The sequence below is a fragment of the Schistocerca nitens genome, chromosome 2, assembly GCF_023898315.1.
Source record: "Schistocerca nitens isolate TAMUIC-IGC-003100 chromosome 2, iqSchNite1.1, whole genome shotgun sequence".
Classification (NCBI taxonomy): domain Eukaryota; kingdom Metazoa; phylum Arthropoda; class Insecta; order Orthoptera; family Acrididae; genus Schistocerca; species Schistocerca nitens.
In genome coordinates, this window is record NC_064615.1 from 475,425,187 (window position 1) to 475,449,075 (window position 23,889).

A 23,889-nucleotide genomic window follows, 5' to 3' on the forward strand; every position below is an offset into this window, starting at 1 on the left:
TGTTCAGTAGCAGCATGTGATATAACTGTCCCTAAATAGCTCTTCTTTCCTCCTACGTCATATTCTAATACTATTACTTATCCAAATCGGTTGTTGATTAACGCTGTATGTGTGCTTCCTCTTTTCTTAATGGGAAATAACTATTGAATAAAGTGACTAAGGTTTTAAGGGATGTCCTATATTTGTGATGCCATTTGTCTGTATTATAGACTTGTCGCAAAATTTCCTCTTCGATATTGGTTTCAAATGTTTGCAATGCAAATGAGCACACATCTCTAAATCTTGGAAGGAGTTGAGGGGAGGAGGTTACACACTCTGCATAATGTTCATTCACAAACATAGAAACTAACCTTATTTCTAACAAAGACGGTATAAACACACTGTGGCAACTTTTCCAGTTCTTTTATCAACGATATTTTGAATTATCGCTATATCGACTGACTGGCAATGTCGTTCAGATGCCTGTGAACGTAAAAACGTGCATAAAGTCCCTATTCCAAACATGAACTCTTATGGTACTATGTGGTAATTTGTATTATGATTCTCAACATCACACTATCAATATTTTCGCACTTGTTCCATTAACACAGAATTGAAGCCAAAGGAAGAACATAAGTAAAATATACTTGCTACTGACTGTTTTTTGATACCAAATTTTGTCTTTGGGCAAGCTTACCTTTCATATATCATGTAACAGCTGAGGAAGAAACCTTGTAAATATTAATAAAACCATTTCACGTAACTTTTTGTCAGTTGGGTTATTGAATCAAACATTAGGTCCTGACAAATAATAGCATAAACATGCGACAAAATATTTCCTGATTGTGTTTACGCAGTTCATTTCATACTTGCGACTAACGACAGTGTAACATTTATACTCCGTTCATCATAAGAATAAACGTGGTGTAAACAAACACAAACGTGATGATTGGTCAGGAGCCGTAGCACACGCACAATGGTATCGTTGTTCTCTTGGAAGTAGGTCCTTCTTACTTACTACATATATTATTACTAAGTTATGTTAAATGAAATTTTGAGATACTCTAATGTATTAACACCCAACAACGTTTTTCTTATTCACGTTTTAACTACGCAGTTTTTATTTCGAAAATCGTGTAGAGTAGCGCACTGTAGTGCACTGTAGTGCTCTGATTGTAGTACTGTTAATGTGCAACATGAAAATGGCTGAGGCTGCTTCCTGCTCCGTAATGAAACCACGCGTATGGAACACGGTTAAAAAGTGACGAGAAATAGATTGTTATTAATGTTATTCATAAATTTACAGAGATAGTCGGCTTTGAAGTTTGCTAGGGACTGTATTAGATTCGGTTGAGACATATATCCACAAAATGGATAGCGGAATCGGTAGCGTAATTGTCTGACAATCTATAACAGAACGTGGTTCGCTGATTAAAATCTCCTGTTCGTTATTGTTTTTCTCGTTCAATTTGAAATACCTACATCTCGTAATTCTAAAATTCGTCAGCGTTTTTTTATGAGTAGTGCACGCCCCCTTGTCTCTAATTACATACTGCACGCGAAATTCCTGTTTTCATTTCAAACATAAATTTTTAACTATCGATATTTTATAAAAGACTGTTAATGAAGGCTGCTTAAATTAAGGAAACATAATAATTTAAGTTTTTAAGGCAAAAATGAAGAACCAAATACTCTTTACTGGGACTATGTCCGTCGTTTTATACCACAGATGTAGATAAGTGTCGCAGAAACATCAAAAACATTCATTTTCACAGCGTCGAGCACATACAAATGCTGAATTTTCGCATTTGCCACTGTATCTTTACAATATTAAACCAATGGTCTGGAGCGAAGTTAGGGATTTGGGTCGAGAAGTAACAAGACTGTTAAGCTGCCAGACGTAATGGAACTAACGCACGCAGGTTTCTCACGTATCTCTGCCGAACGCTGGCTGGATATAGAACGGTTTGTCATAAAAGAAGAGGAGCAAATACGGCGCCTGGTTAATTCGTGGATTCTGTTGTTCATAGGCTCGTTATCAATGAAGCAGGTGACACTTCCAGAACTGAAATGTTTTTCTCCGATTCGGATAAGGAATGAGCTAAGAGATTATCAGACGACTGACTGTAATTAATACTTTCAGTGGCTTCAGTACTCAGCAGTACGGTGAAATCCCAGCAGCATGCTTTTGCATCACACACATCTCATTCTGAAAAATTACTTTGTGTTTAGGTTAGAAATTTTCATCACTCTTCTTCGTAATTAGAATATTACGTCAGGTGAGAGCGAGAGCTTCCTTAGAAGCGGGCGGTAGTGCTGGAGTTTGGCCTATCGTTATTTCGTTCTCTTTAAAAATGAAATGACATCCGGAGCTATATTGTTTCTTTGCTCGTCTCTTTTTACGTCTCAAGTGAAACTGCTCACATCATTACAGGTTAGTTGGACCACCTGCTAGTCAGTGCTGTCCCAAGTTTAATGCGCCGGTAGAGCTGTTGTCCCGCATTATCGCTCGGTCTATGAGCGTGTAACAGAGCGTAAAATGTATCCTCATGATCGTACTTGGCTGTATGGGCACAGCTTGGTTCCCGCTCCACGTCAAACGAAATCCAATGAAACTTCCTGGCAGATTAAAACTGTGTGCCGGACCGAGACTCGAACTAGGGACCTTTGCCAAATGGTTCAGATTAGATTAGATTAGATTAGATTAGATTAATACTAGTTCCATGGATCATGAATACGATATTTCGTAATGATGTGGAATGAGTCGAATTTTCCAATACATGACATAATTAGGTTAATTTAACAACATACTTAAGTTAATATAACAACTTTATTTTTTTGTGTTTTTTGTTTTTCTTTATTTTTTATTTTTGTTTTTTAAATATTTTTTTCTTTTTTTTCTTAATTTATATCTAAAAATTCCTCTATGGAGTAGAAGGAGTTGTCATTCAGAAATTCTTTTAATTTCTTCTTAAATACTTGTTGGTTATCTGTCAGACTTTTGATACTATTTGGTAAGTGACCAAAGACTTTAGTGCCAGTATAATTCACCCCTTTCTGTGCCAAAGTTAGATTTAATCTTGAATAGTGAAGATCATCCTTTCTCCTAGTATTGTAGTTATGCACACTGCTATTACTTTTGAATTGGGTTTGGTTGTTAATAACAAATTTCATAAGAGAGTATATATACTGAGAAGCTACTGTGAATATCCCTAGATCCTTAAATAAATGTCTGCAGGATGATCTTGGGTGGACTCCAGCTATTATTCTGATTACACGCTTTTGTGCAATAAATACTTTATTCCTCAGTGATGAATTACCCCAAAATATGATGCCATATGAAAGCAATGAGTGAAAATAGGCGTAGTAAGCTAATTTACTAAGATGTTTATCACCAAAATTTGCAATGACCCAAATGGTTCAAATGGCTCTGAGCACTATGGGACTCAACTGCTGAGGTCATTAGTCCCCTAGAACTTAGAACTAGTTAAACCTAACGAACCTAAGGACATCACAAACATCCATGCCCGAGGCAGGATTCGAACCTGCGACCGTAGCGGTCTTGCGGTTCCAGACTGCGGACCTTTGCCTTTCGCGGGCAAGTGCTCTACCAACTCAGCTACCCAGGCACGACTCACGCCCCGTCCTCACAGCTTTACTTCTGCCAGTACCTCGTCTCCTACCTTCCAAACTTTACAGAAGCTCTCCTGCGAACACTGCAAGACCAGCACTCCTGAAATGAGATTCAATCAAACGCGGAAGAATACATGGCATAATGTTTACATCAGATTTATTACTATGATGTACAGAGTATACCAGTGGTAAAATGCAGAAATCGCATAAAGCCCAGAAATAGCAGGAGTCACAGAAATCTCGTAAATCGCAGAAGAAGTAAAAATCGCAGAAATGGCGGAAGTAGCATTAGTGGAGTTCAGGGGGATACAAGTTGTGAATTCGACAACTACGATTCTCGACTGCGAGAGATCGCAGTTAAAGAGCCGCAGTTACCGAAAAATAGCATTCACAGAAATCTCTGATATCGGAAAAACGCAGTTTAGCCCATCCCTAGAAGTATGTATACAAAGATGGTGATGTCGTAACCAGTGTCAAAGACTTCCACTCTCAGAGATATTTCGATACATACATAGGTGTGACAACAGGAAGTTACAAATTATTTGTGTTCCAATACTTACTATTTATATTAAAAGAGAACTTATTAAAGTGAAGATAAACAAATAAAGCAGCCAGTTTTTTATAAAGTGTTGTGGTAAACACTGGAACCAGAGAAAGTGATAAGGGATAGGTGTACATATATAAATGTTACAGGTGTGGGCATATTATGTAAACATTATGGCATACATCAGAAGCAAAGTAAATGATTTGGGATGGACGTACACAAATAAATACGACAACAGTGGACAATACATTTATTTATTTATTTATTTTGGACATAGATAGCTGGAGATATTTTATGACAAACGGAGCTGTTACATATTATTCACCATTTCATGTTAGGTTAATGTGTGCATCTTGTTATTGTTAAAGGGAATAGTGTTTATTTTAAATTGAAAAGCACATGAATGATATTTTGAAGAAGAGCTGCATGGGCTAGCTTGGTCTGTCCATTGAGGAAATTTTGTGGTGATTTGCTTTTATGTACGTATATTTCAATATCTCCAAGCAAATTCATAAAGCTATCTTTCTCAGCTTGGTGCTTCACGTGTATGTGGTCTTCAGTGCTCTTTATTCCATGATTGTTCGTAGTTGTGTGCTTGACAAATGTGGATTTAGATACGGTATTTAAACGTATAGCATCCATATGCTCCTTGAACTGAGCCTCAATGCTTCTCCCAGTTTGTTCAATGTAGTAGGAGAAGTTAGTCTGACAACTGAGTTTGTACATGCATGAATTTTTGTATGGGGGTTATTTTTTTAAATTGTGTATTGCTGTCTGCTGAAGTTGTTTGTGTGGAAGCTTACCTTAGTGTTTGTGTTTTATCCTCTAAGAAAGATAGTTCAACATATTTTCTGCTCTTTTCTACTGTGTCATTTGTTAACAGTGGTTGTCTGGTGGGAAGGTTTTTGTCTGATGGTTTTTGGCCTTTGTGTGACAGTTTGTCTATCATGTGAGGTCTGTACCCATTGTTTGAGGGTATGGTTTTAGTGATATTGATTTCTATTTCTTTTTTAATTGGCTTAAGTGGAAATTTATATAGGGGATTCAATGTGGGCTTAAAATATGCTGTCTTATGGTGATCTGAATGGCAAGATGAGTTGTTGACATGTATATCAGTGCATGTTGATTTTCTATAAATCTCAGAATGCTGTGTATGGCTTTCGTTGGTGATTTTTGTGTCTATGAAGTTGTTGCTGTTGTTTGTCTCATATTCAATGGCGAATTTAATATTTTTGTTCATGCTGCTCAGATTTGTTGCTGATGTGTCTGTTTCCTTATTGGTGCCTTCAAAAACTGTCATCAACATATCTTTTGTACTAGTAGATTTTGGTGTTAATGTGATTGCTAGCTTCAAAAAATGTCTGCTATAAGTAATTTATATAAATATCCGCTACCATCCCAGATATGCTGCCACCCATTGCCAACTCATCTTTCTGTTTGTGTATTTTGTTATTAAAACTGAAGTAACTGTATCACAGTACCAAGGTGAGTAACTTAATGAACTCACAGTTCTCTACCATGTTTCTTTTCTTATGTTTGAGTAGAATGTTTCTGATTATGTTTATTGTGTGCTCTGTAGGTATGTTAATATAAAGGTTTACTACGTCAAGTGATGCAAATCTGGCTGTCAGTGGAATGTTATCGTCTTTAATTTTGCCAATGAGTTCAGATGTGTTGTTAATGGAGAATTTATTGTCAAAAGTAAAGTAGAGCAAGTAGTTTGTTTTATAACCTGTATGAAGGGCTGTTCCTAGAGATAACAACTGACCTGATAGGACAACTTTCTTTATAGGTTGCGACGGAGGCGAGGTATAGTGGGGTTCATGGAAATGCAGTCACGCACATCCCATTCAGTTAGAAGGAGCTTAAAATTCTTCTTTTCTTCAATTTGGCCTGATTCAGAAGTAGAATCAAATTCTAATTCTGTTATATTTTTATTATTAAAGAATTCAGTGGTTTTGTCAATGTAGCCATTTTCATACATTTTCGAAGTATTTATTTCGGATAACGAAGCAGAATTTGATGTACGTGTTGCCTTCTGCTTCAGGAACATATGACCGTGGCTTTCGGGCTCTTTTTAATCGCCTGTAAAACGACGTGGAAATATGGCTGGAACTAGCTTAGACGTAATGAATTAGGTTATTAGTACCCCCGTATTTAACGAAGCTTTTTAGGAGAAAAACTGAACTTTTGCTTTCATAATCGATGCCGCATGAAAATTTAAAGCTTGAGTTTTTACTTCAGTGACATATTAGACGGACAAAAGCTGGAAGAACTTTTTCATTGTCATCACTGGTTTTAGACTCGAAAATGTGTGGAGATAAAAAAGTTTCCTCTCTTCACCAGTCTTTTACAGATTTTTTTCAGTTCTGCTTAGCTTGGCATCTGTATACGTAGCGTGACTTTTAATGCTTGGAGTTCCAGCATCTTTACAACCAACGTCACACTTTCACTTTAATTAAAGAAGCTTTGGCATGTCGTATCCTAAACCCACTCCCTGATGTTAGCTGCTGCTTGCGGGAAAAAAAGCTATTTCTCTGTCTGCAATTTTTCACGAAATAGCTCGAATTATAAAATGCCTCATTCATTATTAACTCGTTAGAGACCCCTTATTTCAAACAGGAACCTAACTACTCTCTCCTTATTAAACATGGTGATCGTAAAAGTCCGTAATTACTCCTGCCGTGAACCACAGACCTTTGCTGCGGTGGGGGTGGCTCGCATGCTTCAACGATACAGATAGCCGTACCATACATGCAACGACAGCTGACAGGCCAGACCAACGTGTGGTTCCTGGAGAGGGACAACAGACTTTTCAGAAATTGTAGACGTAATAGTCTGGATGACTGACTGAATTTGTCTATACAGGTACTGAGAATGGCTGAAAGCAAGGGGAAACTACAGTCGTTATTTCTCCTAAGGGTATGTAGCCATACTATATGGTTAAATAATGACAGCATAAGTAGATTATAAAATTTAAAAAGTGGAAATGGATAGATTGAAGACAGATATAGGGGGAATTGTGAAGTTTGATAGGAGGAGGATCAGTAATTCTGGACATGTAAGTACAGGGTCATAAATATAAAACCAAATAGAGGTAATGAATGAGTAGGTCTAATAACGAATAAGAAAGTAATAATGCAGGTAAGATACGATCAACAGCATAGTGAATGCATAATCAAAGCCATGGTACATACGAAGCCAACACCCACTATAGCATTGCAAGTTTACACAGCAACTGGTCTGCTAATTATGAAGAAATTGAAAGAATGTATGATGCGATACAATATGTTACTAAGATAAATAAGGGAGAGAAAATGTAATTGTGAGGAGAGACTCGTGTTCCGTACTAGGAGAATGAAGAAAAGGATAAGTAGTAGCAGAGTATGGACTAAGTGGGAATGAAAAAGGAAGCCGCCTGGTAGAATTTTGCACTTGGTTTAAGAAGCATAAAGAAGGCTGTATACGTATAAGGGACCTGGAGCCACTCGCATGTTTCAGATTAATTATATAATCATGAAAGAGAGATTTCAGAATCAGTTTTCAAACTGTAAGACTTTTCAGGGACAGACGTGGACTCCACGAATACAGTTTGTGGTTATGAACTGTAGATTAAAACTTCAGAATTTGTAAAAAAAGAAAAAAGAAAAAATATCAAAAGCGACCTGGATAAGCTGAAAGAACCAGAGATTGTTGAAAGTTTAAGTGTGCGTATTAAGCAACGACTGACTGAAACAAACGAAAGGAATACAGTAGAAGGCCAGTGTGTAGCTTTAAGAGATTAAATAATGAACGCATCAGAAAATCGAATAGATAAAAAGAAAAGGCCATTGCAAATAATTTGATATCAAGGAGGTATTAAATTTGTTTGATGAAAGGATAACATATAAAAATAACAGCCAATGAAGCAGGCAAAACTCTTAAAAAAGAGACTGACAGGAAGTGCTGAATGGCTAAGCAGAAATGGGTAGAGGACAAATGCAGGTCTATAAAAGCATGCAGCTAGAGGAAATATAGATACCGTCAACAGAAAAATTAAAGAGGGCTTTGGAGAAAAGAGAAACAGGTATATGCATATCAATAGCTCAGATGGAAACGAAGTACTATGCCAAATAAGGAAAGCTGCTTCGTGGAAGGAATATATAAAGAGACCATACACTGAAAATGAACTTGAAAGCAATATTATAGAAAGGGGAGAGGATGTAAATAAAGATAAAATGGGAAGTGTGATAGCGCGAGAAGAACTTGACAGAGAATTGGGACAACTAAGTCGATACAAGGCCAGTGCAGCAGATGACACTCCCTCAGAACCACTGATATCCTTGGAAGAGTCAACCATGACATTACTATCCCACCTGATGTGCAAGACGTACAAGAGAGGCGAAATACCCTCAAATTTAAAGAAAAGAGTAATAATTCAAATGCCAAACAGGATTGGTGCTGACAAATGTGAATAATAGCGACTCATCAGTTTAATAGATCATGGTTGCAAAATAATGACACGTCTTATTTACCGAAGAAATGTAGGAATATCGTATCGTGTAATATGTGAGCCACTATTTTATTGTTAAGTCTATCTCTAATCACATATTTACCACTCCTCAATATTCTTTTGTATCTTTCGTTTGCTTTCAACCCACATTCTGCACTCAGTAGACAAGTCTTTCCATTCAGACCGAGCGAGGTGGCGCAGTGGTAAGACACTGGACTCGCATTCGGGAGGACGACGGTTCAATCCCGCGTCCGGCCATACTGATTTAGGTTTTCCGTGATTTCCCTAAATCACTCCAGGCAAATGCCGGGATGGTTCCCCTGAAAGGGCACGGCCGACTTCCTTCCCCATCCTTCCCTAATCCGATGAGACCGATGACCACGCTGTCTGGTCTCCTTCCCCAAAAAACCAACCAACCAACCATTCAGCAGATCCTGCAATTCTTCCTCACTTTCACAGGCAATAGCAATGGCTTCATCGAATCCTCGGTACTCGTATGTAACCAGTTCCATTCCAACAGCATCAAGAGAGCCGCAGATCTTAACATTGCCCTCTAACAAACTGGTCACCATCCAAACTGTCACACGCCATGCACAATGTGATAATGCAGTCTTATTTGGAATTCAACTATAGACGTTGGCACATTATCTGCTGCTCGTGAACTTAACGGTATCATTTTCAACGTCCTCCTCCCCGCCCCCTCCATTTCAAAATTCTGGTGGTGAACATTCCATCCACCACCATCAATCAAACAGACCCTCCTCTGAGGCAAGTGTCATGCCACAGCGTTGGCGACCTCGGCGGGACGGATCTTTAACTTAGTTACGATTACACTAGCCGCTTGTCAACAAAGCGATACATTGTTGTCGAAACCAAGTTGTGTTACATCCAATTTTGATACAGTAGGTGAATCGGTACTTCAGGAAGAGGATAGTACACAGCGAAATGAGCCTGTAACATTTGTAACAAAATACGTTAGGGGACAGTGTGACAGAATATGTCATACAAAACTCTAATTGAAGGATAGCAAAACTTCCAAGCAAAGAACACTTCTTCATCTTGGGCCATCAAAGGGGGAAATGCGTTTACCTTAGAGCTGCAGAGAGCCAGTCCTAAAGCTGTTCATAGATGTCAGGGGTGAACTTGTAACTCCCAGGCATCACTGCAGCCGACCTCTGCACATGGACCTTAGAGCGATCGTAAGAATAAGCCATATTTGTACGAGTCATGGTGAGTGGACCACGAACTTCTTCGCTGAAGGTTAGAGTCGTGGTTTGCTAATTTAATTCACACAATCTGCAAGTTGATCTCAGAATGTACTTAGGCAAAGGTACTGTTTTCTGGTTTCTTTTCGTTGGTCTGCTGACTAATTCTACAATCGTTGAGGATTTATGTGGACATAGGTAACTGTATCATTCCATTTCCAACTCCACTCATCTGTGACAAGGTCTTACCGTGTTCATTTTAGTTGATCTGAACCACTGTGCACTTGCTTTGCCTACTGGAATCCAGTCATTAGACTTTATTAACAAACAAAATTTTATTGTAAACTTTTGTTTCATTACGTAGTTTGATGAAACCCGTTTCTCATTATATCTGCATGAGTTACGCTACCCAGATTTCATTCTTAATTGGGCCACCTCTTTCCGCATTCAGCTGCTTATTCATTTTCGTTGGACAACTTCATTCTCAGTATTTCACATGATCTTATGGGAAGCGGTCTGTTCATTGTATATGCCATCGGTTTCAGTCCTCGTTAGTGTCTCAGGGGTATGCTAAACGTAGTCTCACAGAAGTATGTTTTTTATGTTGTTTGGCGCTCATTGCACGCGTACTAAAATTATTACGTTGGTGCACAACTGAGTTATGAAATCTCTAATGAAATAAAAAGATAAGGCTTTCATCAACCGGAACATCTGTTCCTGCACTTCAATACATTACTCGATTGGCTGAAAATTTTCAACAAAAGGATAAGACCGTGAACAAGAGAACCAGAAAGCACTACATTCCAGAATGAATTTTCACTCTGCAGCGGAGTGTGCGCTACTATGAAACATCCTGGCAGACTCAAACAGGTAGGAGATGAGGCACTGGCGGAAGTACAGACGAAAGGACAGGTTGTGAGTCGTGCTCGGGGAGCTAAGCTGACTGAGCACTTGCCCGCAAGGCATTAGCCGTCTGGCAAGCAGTTGTAATCTGCCAGGATGGTTCAAATGGCTCTGAGCACTATGGGACTCAACTGCTGAGGTCATAAGTCCCCTAGAACTTAGAACTACTTAAACCTAACCTAAGGACAACACACACACATCCATGCCCGAGGCAGGATTCGAACCTGCGACCGTAGCGGTCGCGCGGTTCCAGACTGTAGCGCCAGAACCGCTCGGCCACCAGCGGCCGGCTCCGCCAGGATGTTTCAAGTAGTCCGCTATTCTATTGTGGTGGTGATAACAAAAGATGGAGCAATCAAATAGGTAAAACTTCTTTGGTGCAGCTCTAAGACGAAACGTTCTCCCCATGGAGATCCGAGGAAAAGTGTCTATCCGCTAGCCTACTCAAAAATCTCTCTAGTTCTGTCAGCACAGTATTCTCTTCGGCCAATGGCTGTAAACATTCTGAGTTCCAATGAATAAAAAATTAATAACGATAACAAAATTCCCTTTCTTTACAACAATATGCCATAATTAACCATACAAATCCACATATTTTTCAAAAGTATTCTTTCCTTTACTTTTCAGAATGGTAGTTACAGTATGGCAAACGTGAGCCTTTTATATGCATCTGGGCCTTGCCTCTGACCGTGCATGTGGCCCAGAATACCTGGCTTAGGAGCCAGCCTTTCAGCTAGAAATATTTTTACGGCGCTCTAGCTGTTGGATGGCTGTGCCCATCACTTTCCCACAGTGCCAGCGGGACCCCACTTTCAGAAAGAAACCTCACATGTGTCTTCATTGGAATTGAATGAAACTGTGAAGCATTATTGAGATCTACTAATAGGGGTATTGTTTTATTAACTTTTTTTGCATCGGTGATACTTTGAATTTAATAGGGAACAGAGGCTAGAAGTAGGTTAGATTGCAGTTTAAAAAAATAAATAAAAAAAAACAGTTCTGAAATATATTGAATACCAGAGGAGCAAGTTATTTGATATGCATTTCGCAAAACGTAATATTTAGAAATTGAAAGCAGAAAACACAGGAAATCATCATCAAGACGGTCATGATTGCTGTATTACGGTCTTCTCCGAACTAACCCATGTCACACGTGTTACAACCACAGGTATCCAGGTCGGTGGTACTTAATAGTTTTCAAACGTCATGCATATACTTCCGTTAAATGATACACATTAAGACAATCTACCTAATAGCCGGTACCTCCACCTTTGGTACAGAAAAAGGCGACGACGCATCCCTGCATGGAAGCAATGAAGCCGTGGTAGGTCACTGGAGGTAGCTGGCATTACATCTGCACACACAAGTCACATAATTCTTGCAAATTCCAGGGAGGGGGTTCTGACCCCACTTTTAATCAGATACCACATGTTTTCGGTCTGGTTCAGGTCTGGCGAGTAGGTGAGGCCAGCGCATCAATCGGAACAACCCCATCACACTCATGGTCTTGTGACACGGTGTATCATCGTACTAATAAATGCCATTGCCGACGGGAAACTTGATCGGCATGAAGGTGTGTACGTGACCTGCAACCAGTGCTTCCCACGTCCTCTATTGGACCCATCGATGGCCACGTGAATGTTGCCCAGAGCATAATGGAGCCGCCGCCAGCTTGTATCCATCCTGCAGTGTAGGTCTCAAGGAGCTGTTCCCCTGGAAGACGACGAATTCGCGCCCTCCCATCGGCATGATGAGAAAGGTATCGGGATTCATGGGACCATTCAGCGCTCTGCCACTGCGCCAACATTCAGTGTCGATGGTCACGTGCCAACTTCAGTCATAGTTGCCGATGTCGTGGTGTGAATATTGGCACATGCATGGGTCGTCGGCTGCAGGGGCCCATCGATAGGACTGTTCGGTGCTCTTTGTGTACAGACACACTTCGCCAGCATGTCTCCATCCTGCAGTGTAGGTCTCAAGGAGCTGTTCCCCTGGAAGACGACGAATTCGCGCCCTCCCATCGGCATGATGAGAAAGGTATCGGGATTCATGGGACCATTCAGCGCTCTGCCACTGCGCCAACATCCAGTGTCGATGGTCACGTGCCAATTTCAGTCGTAGTTGCCGATGTCGTGGTGTAAATATTGGCACATGGATGGGTCGTCGGCTGCAGGGGCCCATCGATAGTACTGTTTGGTGCTCTTTGTGTACAGACACACTTGTACTCTGCCCAGCATTGGAGTCTGATGTTAGTTCACCGCCAGTCCTGTTTTACCAGTGTGCCCGGCCTACAACTTCTAGCATCTGTAATGAGAATGACGGGCCAACACCACGACGTCTGGACATGGTTTCACCTTCATTTCGCCATGTGTTGGAGAAATTCATCACTGCACAGCTTGAACACGTGACAAATCGTGCAGTTTCCAAAATGTTCGCGTCGAGAGCCGCGCGGGTTAGCCGCCCACTCTAAGGCGCCTTGCCACGGTTTGCGCGACTCGCTCCCTCGGGCATGGGTGTGTGCGTTGCCCTTAGCCTAAGTAGTTCAAGTTACAGTAAGTAGTGTAAGGCTAGGGACCGATGACCTCCGCACTTTGGTCCCATAGAACTTACACAAATTTCCAAATTCTCGCGTCGAGACTCCGGGTAATCACATTCTAGCCTCGGTCAAACTCAGATAGATTACGCGCTTTTCCTGTTCTACACACTGTAATTGATACTACATGCCCCGTGCGTGTTTCTGACTAGCAGTCATTCCTCACATGGTGACACCGCTATCACCTGGTCAGGTTTATATCAACAGTAGCTCGGTGGTCATAATGTTCTAGCTGATCAATGTGTCATGGTCATTTCTTTGTAATGAAATACATGGGCCATCTATTATTCTCTCGACACACGTTCCGGCCACCTCAGCTGCATTTTCATTGCAGTCGTTACCATGTCTTCTGCTCCTGTTTATTCCTTGATCCATTTGTCTTCCTCTCTCTTCTAGTAATTCCCTATATACAAAGAGTGCGCGCTGAACTTGATGAGGTTTTTCAGTAGTTATCGTGTTCGAAATCTGTGCCTCTCAGTAACAAAACTGACATTACATGCAGACTGTAAATGTTCTGTTTATTACGTACTGAAATCTTGGTTTTGAAAGCCATGTTTAGTTTGCCAAAAACACTTGATGAAATTTTTATTTTTTCTGTTTATTTCATTCTCTGGCAATCTATTTTGTCATCAGCAGCCCTAAACCAAAATTCATTACGTGATTCTCTTTCTCTGTTGTTTGTCTGTATTATTTTCGATTCAGCTGGTTGTATATACGAGGGGCGTTCAGAAAGTAAGCTCCGATCGGTCGCGAAATGGAAACGACTATGAAAATCCGATAAAGCTTTGCACAGATGTGTTGGGTAGTGTCTCTAGTATAACCCCAGTTAGCATCACGTCGCTCTTCTCATTTCTGAGCTCGCAGTGAGTGCGTAAAGATGTCTAGAAAATAGTGTCTGCCGCCAAGTACGAGGGCCTGGTGAGAAATTTCGCCTGAAGCTATACAGCTAACATTACATAACTGTCGTGCTGTTTCTTCTTCAAGACAATTCTCAGCCGCATTCTGCAGGGGCAATGAAGATGCTCCTGCATCGTTTTCAAATGGAAATGTGAGATTACCCACAATACAGTCCGCAATTGTCTCCCCCTGAGTTTCATCTCTGGTCACATGAACCGCTTTCTTTGAAGACAACATTTTGACACAGACAACGAGGTGTAGGCCAGCGTGGAGAATTGGCGGAAAGCACTGGCGGCTGCATTCTATGATGAGGCTATTGAAAAGTTGGTACAACGCTATGACAAAAGTCTAAGTCAGAACGGCGACTACGTAGAGAAGTAGCTGAAAGGTGTAGCTAATTGTTACAAGTAAAACATTTCTGATGTTCACTGTGGTTTCAATTTGGCAATCAATCGGAGCTTACTTTCTGAACAGGCCTCGTACATTGTTGTAGCGTTACTGCATTTTCCTTTCATACGTTGCTTCAAATTTTCCCTATGAAGGTATTCCAGTCTTTGTTAAAGTATGTCTGCGCTAATGGTAATAACACCAGAAAAGAATACGTGAGGTCTTTCAGATGTCTTCAAAAAATCCATATTTTGTGCACGTGACCCACATATCTGACGTATATGAAATCCATCACGTTTCAACTTCCAGGAGCTGCTAATACATAATACTTTATTCACAAACGGTTTTGGCCTTCGGGCAATCTTTAGGTACCTTAAATTTATTTCTAACAGCGTACGTGGCAATATTAAAACTACGGCTTCAAGAAACATGAATGTCAGTTTGTGTAGCAGCACACAATTATTTGAAACTCCATTGTAACACGTAGAATGGTTGTGTGAGGTAGCGTTCGCTCTTACTGCGCCTCATAATTAACCGGCAATTACTTTCGTACAACTTGACGTCTGTCTGAATAGGAAAAGCCGTACCCCACTACATTATAAGCAAAGGCGACTTCAATCTTACATTAGAGGTAACTCAGTCCAAGGTGAATAAGCAGATTACAAATGGTAGGGACATGAACGGCAGAGTTGTAACATTCCTACAAGCATGTATAGGTGCGTAAGGACTTTTGAATGTAAGTTGCACGTGTCACTCCATGCTAAGTTCACAGTGCAACAAGAGTGGCACTTTGACAGAAGATAGTACATGTTTCGGGTTTCTTGCCGTCATAGCGTGCCAGTGAAATTGCGCGGCAACGTGAAACGTACTCCATAGGTGATGTACGTGGGGCCGCTCGATTCTCATTTGAAAAGCGTTTAATTCGCACACAGATCGACGGTGAATTTCTGGCGGTGTGTGGACCAAATGCAATGTCGCGTCCTGCCGTAGTGAAATGATGCTAACAATGTGGCTAAGACAGCACAAACGTGAGTGATTCTGTCGGGTAGGAAGACCATCGACACTGACCAGAGACAATGTTCAGGCAATCGAGGAACTGATTCTCAGCGTTCACAGAGTGACAACCGCGGAACATTTCTCAGTAAACGTGCACCTCTAAAGGCAGGGCTCATTTCATCGTCAGAGATGTCTGCAGAACCCACAGCTTACGGCAAAGGGCGCAATACTAATTTCGATTCGTACTATGCAACAATGACATCGATGTGTAGTGTCAAAAAGATGCAAAGACATTGTTCTCTTGCTCGACAGTATGGCGCGCACAACCTCATCTTGTACTATGAGATTTCCATATTTCCTGCCAGCCAAAAGAACATCAGTTTCCAATGATGAGGAGATTCGCAGAACAGTTCTCGAACGGCACCGTGGCTAGGAGCAGTATAACGTTTCAACCGATGTTTACACACACTTGATTATTATCTAGAGGACGGTGTCCCGTGAATTTGACGCTTTGAAGTGCAGTGCAGAATTCAATAAATGGTATGGGGTCTGCCATAATTATTTGGAGCTTACTTTTTGACGCCGCTTCGTATAGAGTATCTACATTATTGGTTGAAGTTTATGTCGTCTACTGCTGATGTCACATTTCGCCATCTGCTTAAAACTTTACGGGCGCACTAATTCCTAGCGGCGCATTGTAGACGCGTCATACGCTATACGATACAATGCCTGAAGAATTACTAAAAGTAATATCGTGCACATATCTCAAAAAAATCTCTGTCCACGATAGTTTGGAACTGTTAATGGTGCCAGTTCTGAAACCTTCACTACAGGTCGTCATATATTCAGTTAACACTTCGTCCCAGAAAGTGTAGATGAGACAACATGTTATATCTGTAGGTAAATCAAATGAGGGGGTACCACAGCATACTGTAGTTTTATGGTTGACTGCTTGTCTGCCACGTTAAAATCACGTTGACTGAGCACCGGGCAAAGTGATGCAGCCATTGTGAGACGAGGCCCGCATTCAGCAGGAACCAGCGTCACACCTGCGTTTGGTCGTGATCCTCTAGTACCTCTGGGTTTCCCTACTTTTCTGAGAACAGCTGGTTTGTCGGTTATTATTAAAGACAACTTCGTATTATTTTTTTCAGTGGGATTTGAAAAGTTCTTTTGTAATTCGGATCACAGTTCAGACTAGAGGTCTCCACAGAATGTGAAAGAAAATAGCAGTATATTTCGTTTACAACCACTTCCAACTAAGCAAAAACAAAACATTTTTCATTCCTTGCTCGTTTTTACGCAAGAGCAAAATATCTCTCTGGCTTCTGCTGTAAGCAAAAATATCGTTGTCTTGGTGGTCCTTAGCTGTTGATGTGCCTGACACTGTAGCGCACGCGGGCCTGGTGTGGTGGTGCAGCGACACTAGGGGCAAGCTCTGTGAGGCGGAGAGAGCGCCACTGTCTCCTCTCACCTCATTTTGACGCCACTGCCGCGGGCGGGCGACTCGTCTAGGTGCTTAACGCCGCGCTGCCAACAAGTTCTCTCATCTCAGAGTGCGTGCCCTCCACAGAGGCTACTCTAGCGACTTCTGTCCGCGGGTTCCACCTCCCAAACTTCGTCCCTTTGTCCCCAGCCTAAGGCGGTACGATGTCAATAAGGAGGAAGCTTTGTGTCGTGGCTGTAAGAGACTGAGTCTCTTACGACAAAAATGTTCTAATTCTTAGTCTTAGTTTCTCTAGATGGCAATGCATTTCTGGCCGGCGATTTTCTTGTCGGCAGATCCCGTCCCAGAGATGTCGTTATCGGAAGTCTACAAATTACCCGTGTACGAGTCTTATTAGAACTGAAATAAAATTCAGGCGTCACTTTGATTATATGGGAGGGAGTAGGTGGAGTGGGGGGGAGGGGGGGCGTGATGGAGAGGGGTATCAGGAGACAGGGTGAAAAACCTGATGAACAAGGGAATATGTACATAAAATTCTGTGTCCGAAAAGGGAAGATCTCAGTGAGTTTCAATTCATTGAACTTACGTAGACTTTTAATCCGAAAGTATTCAGAAATCAAGAATTCCGAGTGAGGTGCGTTTTAGGAATCTGGGGGAGAGACAGTAGGTCTAACAAGTGCATTTGAAAACAAACTGCAGTAAAAGACGCAGTTATGAGTAGTAAAAATTAAAATAAGGCTGCTGGTGCGTGTAGCCAGGCGAATGGCTGATAGGTAGACCAAAGAAGTTCTTTGCTGGTTTCCGTGATATAAAAAGTTACGTTTATCTAATGCTGTTTCAAAGTCAATTTTTCGTAGAATTTGTAATTTTCATTAATTTTTTATGTTAAAATTGTGATTTGCAGCCGGCCGCGGTGGCCGTGCGGTTCTAGGCGCTACAGTCCGGAACCGCGGGACTGCTACGGTCGCAGGTTCGAATCCTGCGTCGGGCATGGATGTTTGTGATGTCCTTAGGTTAGTTAGGTTGAAGTAGTTCTAAGTTCTATGGGGACTGATGACCTACGATGTTAAGTCCCATAGTGCTCAGAGCCATTTGAACCATTTTGTGATTTGCAATTTCTCGTTGTAACAATTTGTGACCCACAGTTAATTTTTGTTCTGTAAACTTCATAATTTTGAACTTGTTCTTCTTTCCTAAGGCAAATGAATAATAAATAAATAGTGCAGTATGGGTGGACGGCATCAGAAAACATTCGTGAGTATCATTAATGCTAACGGCTGAAGACAGCAATGCATAGAGGAAACCAGACGAGACCTTCATCCAGCTACGGAAGCTGCATGTTTTGCTGATCATGGATAAACAAAATTCCGTTTTATACCACGTTAGAGCCTTGACGCCCGGTCCTGTGTTTCGGTACTAATCGAAACAATGCAAAAAGTACTATGCTGTGAAAAGGAGGCACGTGAAAATGCGCTTGTATCATATGTGCGTAGCGCCACAACTTTTTAATACTAAGCACTACTCTGAGATGAGACGACGTTCCTGTGGGACTCTGACTCATTACAGGCCCGTAATAACCAGCCAGCCGGCCGAAGTGGCCGTGCGGTTAAAGGCGCTGCAGTCTGGAACCGCAAGACCGCTACGGTCGCAGGTTCGAATCCTGCCTCGGGCATGGATGTTTGTGATGTCCTTAGGTTAGTTAGGTTTAACTAGTTCTAAGTTCTAGGGGACTAATAACCTCAGCAGTTGAGTCCCATAGTGCTCAGAGCCATTTGAACCAATAACCAGCCGATGTAAACATACGTCATCGTATTTATGTTTTGTCTACAAAAAGTCAAAGCAATCCTCGTAATATACGTCAATACACGAGTATCGTAGAATATATCGTTTGACGTTTTCTCTGTAATATGCGATGACGAAGGTGTCTTTAACGTAAAGATGTAGACGGTGGGGACGTAATCACTGACGAAGGATGGCCTGGTCAGTAAATTTTCTGATTCTGGCAACTGTGTGAGCAAATGGTATTCCAACGCTTCCAAAGACACTACAAGGAATGGAATATTAGGAAAATATTCCATATTCCCAGAATGTAGTCACCTTTTTTGCTACAGAGAATGCTGAAGATAAGGTGGGTAGATCACGTAACTAATGAGGAGGTATTGAATAGGATTGGGGAGAAGAGAAGTTTGTGGCACAACTTGACTACAAGAAGGGATCGGTTGGTAGGACATGTTTTGAGGCATCAAGGGATCACAAATTTAACATTGGAGGGCAGCGTGGAGGGTAAAAATCGTCGAGGGAGACCAAGAGATCAATACACTAAGCAGATTCAGAAGGATGTAGGTTGCAGTAGGTACTGGGAGATGAAGAAGCTTGCACAGGATAGAGTAGCATGGAGAGCTGCATCAAACCAGTCTCAGGACTGAAGACCACAACAACAACAGTCACCTTTTAAGCCAATGTAATTGATACAAGGTTTTTCCCATTATTTAGATTATATCCGTGAAGTGTGTTTATGGAAGTTCTGTAAAACTATCATCTACGACTTGCATAAGGTTTCACATTTACTCAGAAAGTTATCAAACCGCGAATTTTTTTTAGATGAACGAATAATTGTAACTTAGAGTGTGCAAGATCCCTGTTCTTATTTTACCTATGCACCTTTGCGGACAGATGATTTCTACCCGTGAGAAATGTTTTATTTTCAATTTGCAGTCGCGTATTTTTGCAACAAGTTCGTAGGAAATACTTTTGTAGTGTGGGCTAGGTATTCCTTTAGCCTTTGTAATATACTGAATTGGAAGAATCAATTTTGCAGAGAGACAAATACCTTTTGGGAACTAACCCATTTCGCTTACCATGGTGATTTGATTCCGTTGGTATATATATTCGGTGTGCATCGTAATTCTGCCACAGATCACCCGATGTCTTTTTAAATCTTTTAATTGTTTTAACTGATTGGTCGTAATGAAAGGGCAAACTTCTTATGTTCATCTTTGGATTAACCTTTCCTAGTAGTAAACTTTACAAAATAATGAGTTTTATGAGGGAACGATGTTTTAGTTAATGCACGCGCCCAAACCCCGGGTGAAGTGAATGTTTTAGAAAACGGTAAAACGAAAACTACACCACAAATAAAGACAACACTTGATTTAAATTACTGCACAGCTTGCACCAGTGTAATAGACATATAATCTCATATGTCATCGTTATCGAGTAGTTTTTCAATTTGGCCTAGTATACATTGTTTTATGGAAAATATCCGGACCCCTATTAGTGAACATTAGCATGGAGTACGTCCACCTTCTGATTCTATGACGACTCTGTGCTGTCCAGACTTCTCACTTTAAATTGGTTCAAATGGCTCTGAGCACTATGGGACTTAACATCTGTGGTCATCAGTCCCCTAGAACTTAGAACTACTTAAACCTAACTAACCTAAGGACAACACACACATCCATGCCCGAGGCAGGATTCGAACCTGCGACCGTAGCAGTCGCGCGGTTCACTTTAAATTATTATCAAGACTTAAATAATAATGGCAAAGGTAATGTTAATCAGAACACTGCGAGGAATTGTGATCTAAATAACAATATATTTATTAATTCTCAACATCACAAGACGAAAATAGTGACTAACGAAATGGCACCCAGACATTCTGTTATTGGGCAAACGCTTTCAATGATATGGAGTCGATGGTGAACAAATCAGCTACACGACACTAACCATAACTAGTCGCTTTACCTAACTCCATACATGTGAATCCGTGGTATGGTCCAAAAACTACACTACTATCAAGCATCTGCACTCTACTATTGCATAAAAAAAAATATGGTTCCAAAGAACTGTGTGCTGAGAAGCATATACTGGAGCCCTACGCCATAGCAGCGAATACTTTACCCTTCTGCAGGTCAGGGTAGCACACGAAGATGCGCTCAGCGATGGGAGTCATGGATCGCAGCAATCTGTTATTAACGGCGCGCGCCCGAAAAATGCAAGTACGCGGTCTCGCGTTCAGTTAATTCGAAACGCAGGTACTTCCTATGAGACTCTGAAACCCCAGTGGATTACAGTGTGCAGGTGGACCCATCTGCTGGTCTGCCAAACCAATTTGACTCCATGCACTCGTTGTGTGCGTGATGCTAGAAGCAGTACCTCTGACGGTTCAGATGTTGACTGGCACACTAGCAAAGGACACAAGTCTCACCGTTTAGGTAGAGACCTGCAGTTCTTTATTAGCGAAGCGCCAGTACAAGAGTGTCCTCTCTCAGCTTTCCTCACCAGCTCGGTAGCCTAGCACATTTACATCTTAGACTACTCCCACTTTAGTCCAAGTCATTCACGAGCTGGAGCATGGCATTCGAAGCTGGAAGACAATCCCTTGCTCCTCATACACAGATTAGAGCAATCAGCGACTTTCAAAATTAATTAGGAGAAAAGGAAAAAAGCTTCATCTTCACAGTTTCTTTACCACGTGTTTACGCCATGTTTTGTTTTTTAAAGCGTGACCTGGATGGACCATAGCCCTCCATAAAAAAAAATCGTTACCTCCGCAGTCATGTCCATTTCGAACTTTGGAAAGAGTAGCCATGAACTCGCTAAAAGCCTCGTGCCTTCCCAAAAATGTTTTGTAGTAGAGTCTGGACGTCTGGGCGCCACCGACCAATCCCATAGAAATTCGCAGAAACTCACAGCCGTCTCATCGGCTTCCTGCCTAACAAGGGCCCATCCTCTGCTTTATTGGCGGTCATCAATGCTCTGGCCGTAGAAGCGGTGACTCCTCGGCGCTAGTCAGCGTAACTGGAAGCTTCCGCCGACCGACCGTTGCCATACAACGTGTCTGCACAATCAGACCGAGGAACTCGGCAGTCCTCAACGTTTTCACCTATGTCTCACAGGGAAAACACTCCCCTCGGCCCTTAGCCGCCATACACTTTTACTGCAGTGGTTTAAATCAGCACCCTCTTCCTTTGAACCCAGGGAAAGTTTAACGCTATTCCTTCGCTAGAGCGCACCAGCAAGAGTGTTAACTACTGCCAACCATTCCATCATATGAATGAAGTCAGATCGTATCCAGTTACAGCAACCGCGTTTTTAAGATCAATTTCCCTAAGAACATTACGCAGCGTAACACTAAATCACAAGTGAGATTGTCCTGCGATCTCTCATGCTGACTTTCAGTAAGGTGTCTGAATGTATGTGGAAGCAAGGGTAGCTCACTCTTCCTCAAAAGCCGAAACCAGAGAAGGTAGTGACGTTAGGCGCTGTGATCTGTAACAAAGTGACGCTCCAACTCACTGCATGGGTGTTTCAGTAGGTTTAGTTCGGGACTCTTGGCAGGCCAGCTCATTTCAGGAATGTTATTGTCCACAGACAAATGCTTCACAGCTGCTGCTTTATAACAGGGTGCATTGTCATGCTGAGACAGTCGTCATCGTAATACACAATGCTGTAAAGTGTCTTCATATCGTTCCGCATCTATCATCGCCTTAAGCGCAGTAAGGGGACCACACCATAACCACGAAGTACTGCATCATATCGTAACATCGTCTCGTCTGTACTTTACTGTTGACATTACCCATGTCGATAGACAACGTTCTCGAGGTATTTCCCAAGCCCAAAACCTTCCATTGCCAAAGGATAGAGCGTGATTCAAAACTTCAAGTCATTTATTTCCAGTCATGCACTGTCCAGGGGCGGTCGCTCTGTGTCACTTGGAACTGACTACATAAATGCTTATAAAGAGCTGCTCGACCATCGCACCTCATTCGTTTGTACTCCCTACACACAGTCATTATTATGCTAGCTAGCTGGATTTCTGATACCACTTTTTAAGCCATGTGTCAATCCTTTCACTAATTTCCAGCGAGTTTTTACAACCACCCTCCACAATGTTCGATGATCTCTGTCAGTACATGGGATCTGCTTGACCTCGTTTCATTTGTGGTTGTTACTTCAGATTTCATATCACTATCACATCACCAACAGTCGGCTTGGGTAGCCTTAGAATGGATGAAGTATCCCTGAAGGAAACATTACTCAGGTGCGATCCAGTGATTAATCCACGTTAAAAGTTAGTGAGCTCTCCTGACTAACCCGTTCTACAGTTCTTGTTTCTCTGCTGACGACACAACTCTTTCAGCCTCCTTTTATACGGGCGAACTCCCCTCTTGTGACATGTAGTAGTCATTTCCACATTACATAGTGGTGTCCGGATGCTTCTGTCAGATAGCGTATAGAGGTAAAGGTGGATAAATAGGCCCCCACTCTGTTTTCTTTATATAACACCTTTTATTTTTAGTATAATCACCTGAAATTAACATAAAACATTTCTGTAGTATGTCCTGCAATAGTTACGACATGTTTTGGTCCAACTTTTTAATATTTAGAACAAAATTTTATTTTTTTCCTGATACTCTGCATTTTGTTGCGTCAAGAATTTGTGCTGGTAATATGGGCCCCAAGGTACTTTGAAATAAAAAGAAACAAAAATTTGAAAAATATAATTTTATTTAAATTTTCTGTACAATGAAAGAAAGATTCACTCTGAAAATTGTTAATTAGTCTACTAGTGGGATGGTTTTCACATCCTACGCCTAGCCTATTTACAATAGTCACACACATAAGCATCTTTTTCGCATCCAGCGCATTCGTTTTGAGCCCACATCTCGCAGGCTATACACTGGGCCCAAAGTTCACCTTTTGTGTCCTTTGAAAAACTCCCTTCACAAAATAGACATACAGCGTCGTCAACATCAGGGACAGAAACACCAACTTTTTATTTCTTGTGCAAAGCTGGTAGGCCATGCGCCT

At 41.4% G+C, this 23,889-nt stretch overlaps 1 protein-coding gene and 1 non-coding gene across 2 annotated transcripts in view; one reads left to right on the top strand and one right to left on the bottom strand.

Moving 5' to 3' along the window:
* Positions 1-23,889, top strand: part of LOC126235104 (allatostatin-A receptor-like) — a 186,349-nt gene that overhangs the window by 132,461 nt on the left and 29,999 nt on the right. The gene's annotated exons all lie outside the window — the stretch shown is intronic.
* Positions 3,504-3,608, bottom strand: Trnar-gcg (transfer RNA arginine (anticodon GCG)). The gene is made up of 2 exons: positions 3,572-3,608; positions 3,504-3,546 (listed from the first exon to the last, which is right to left on the bottom strand). It is a non-coding gene; the product is annotated as a tRNA-Arg (tRNA).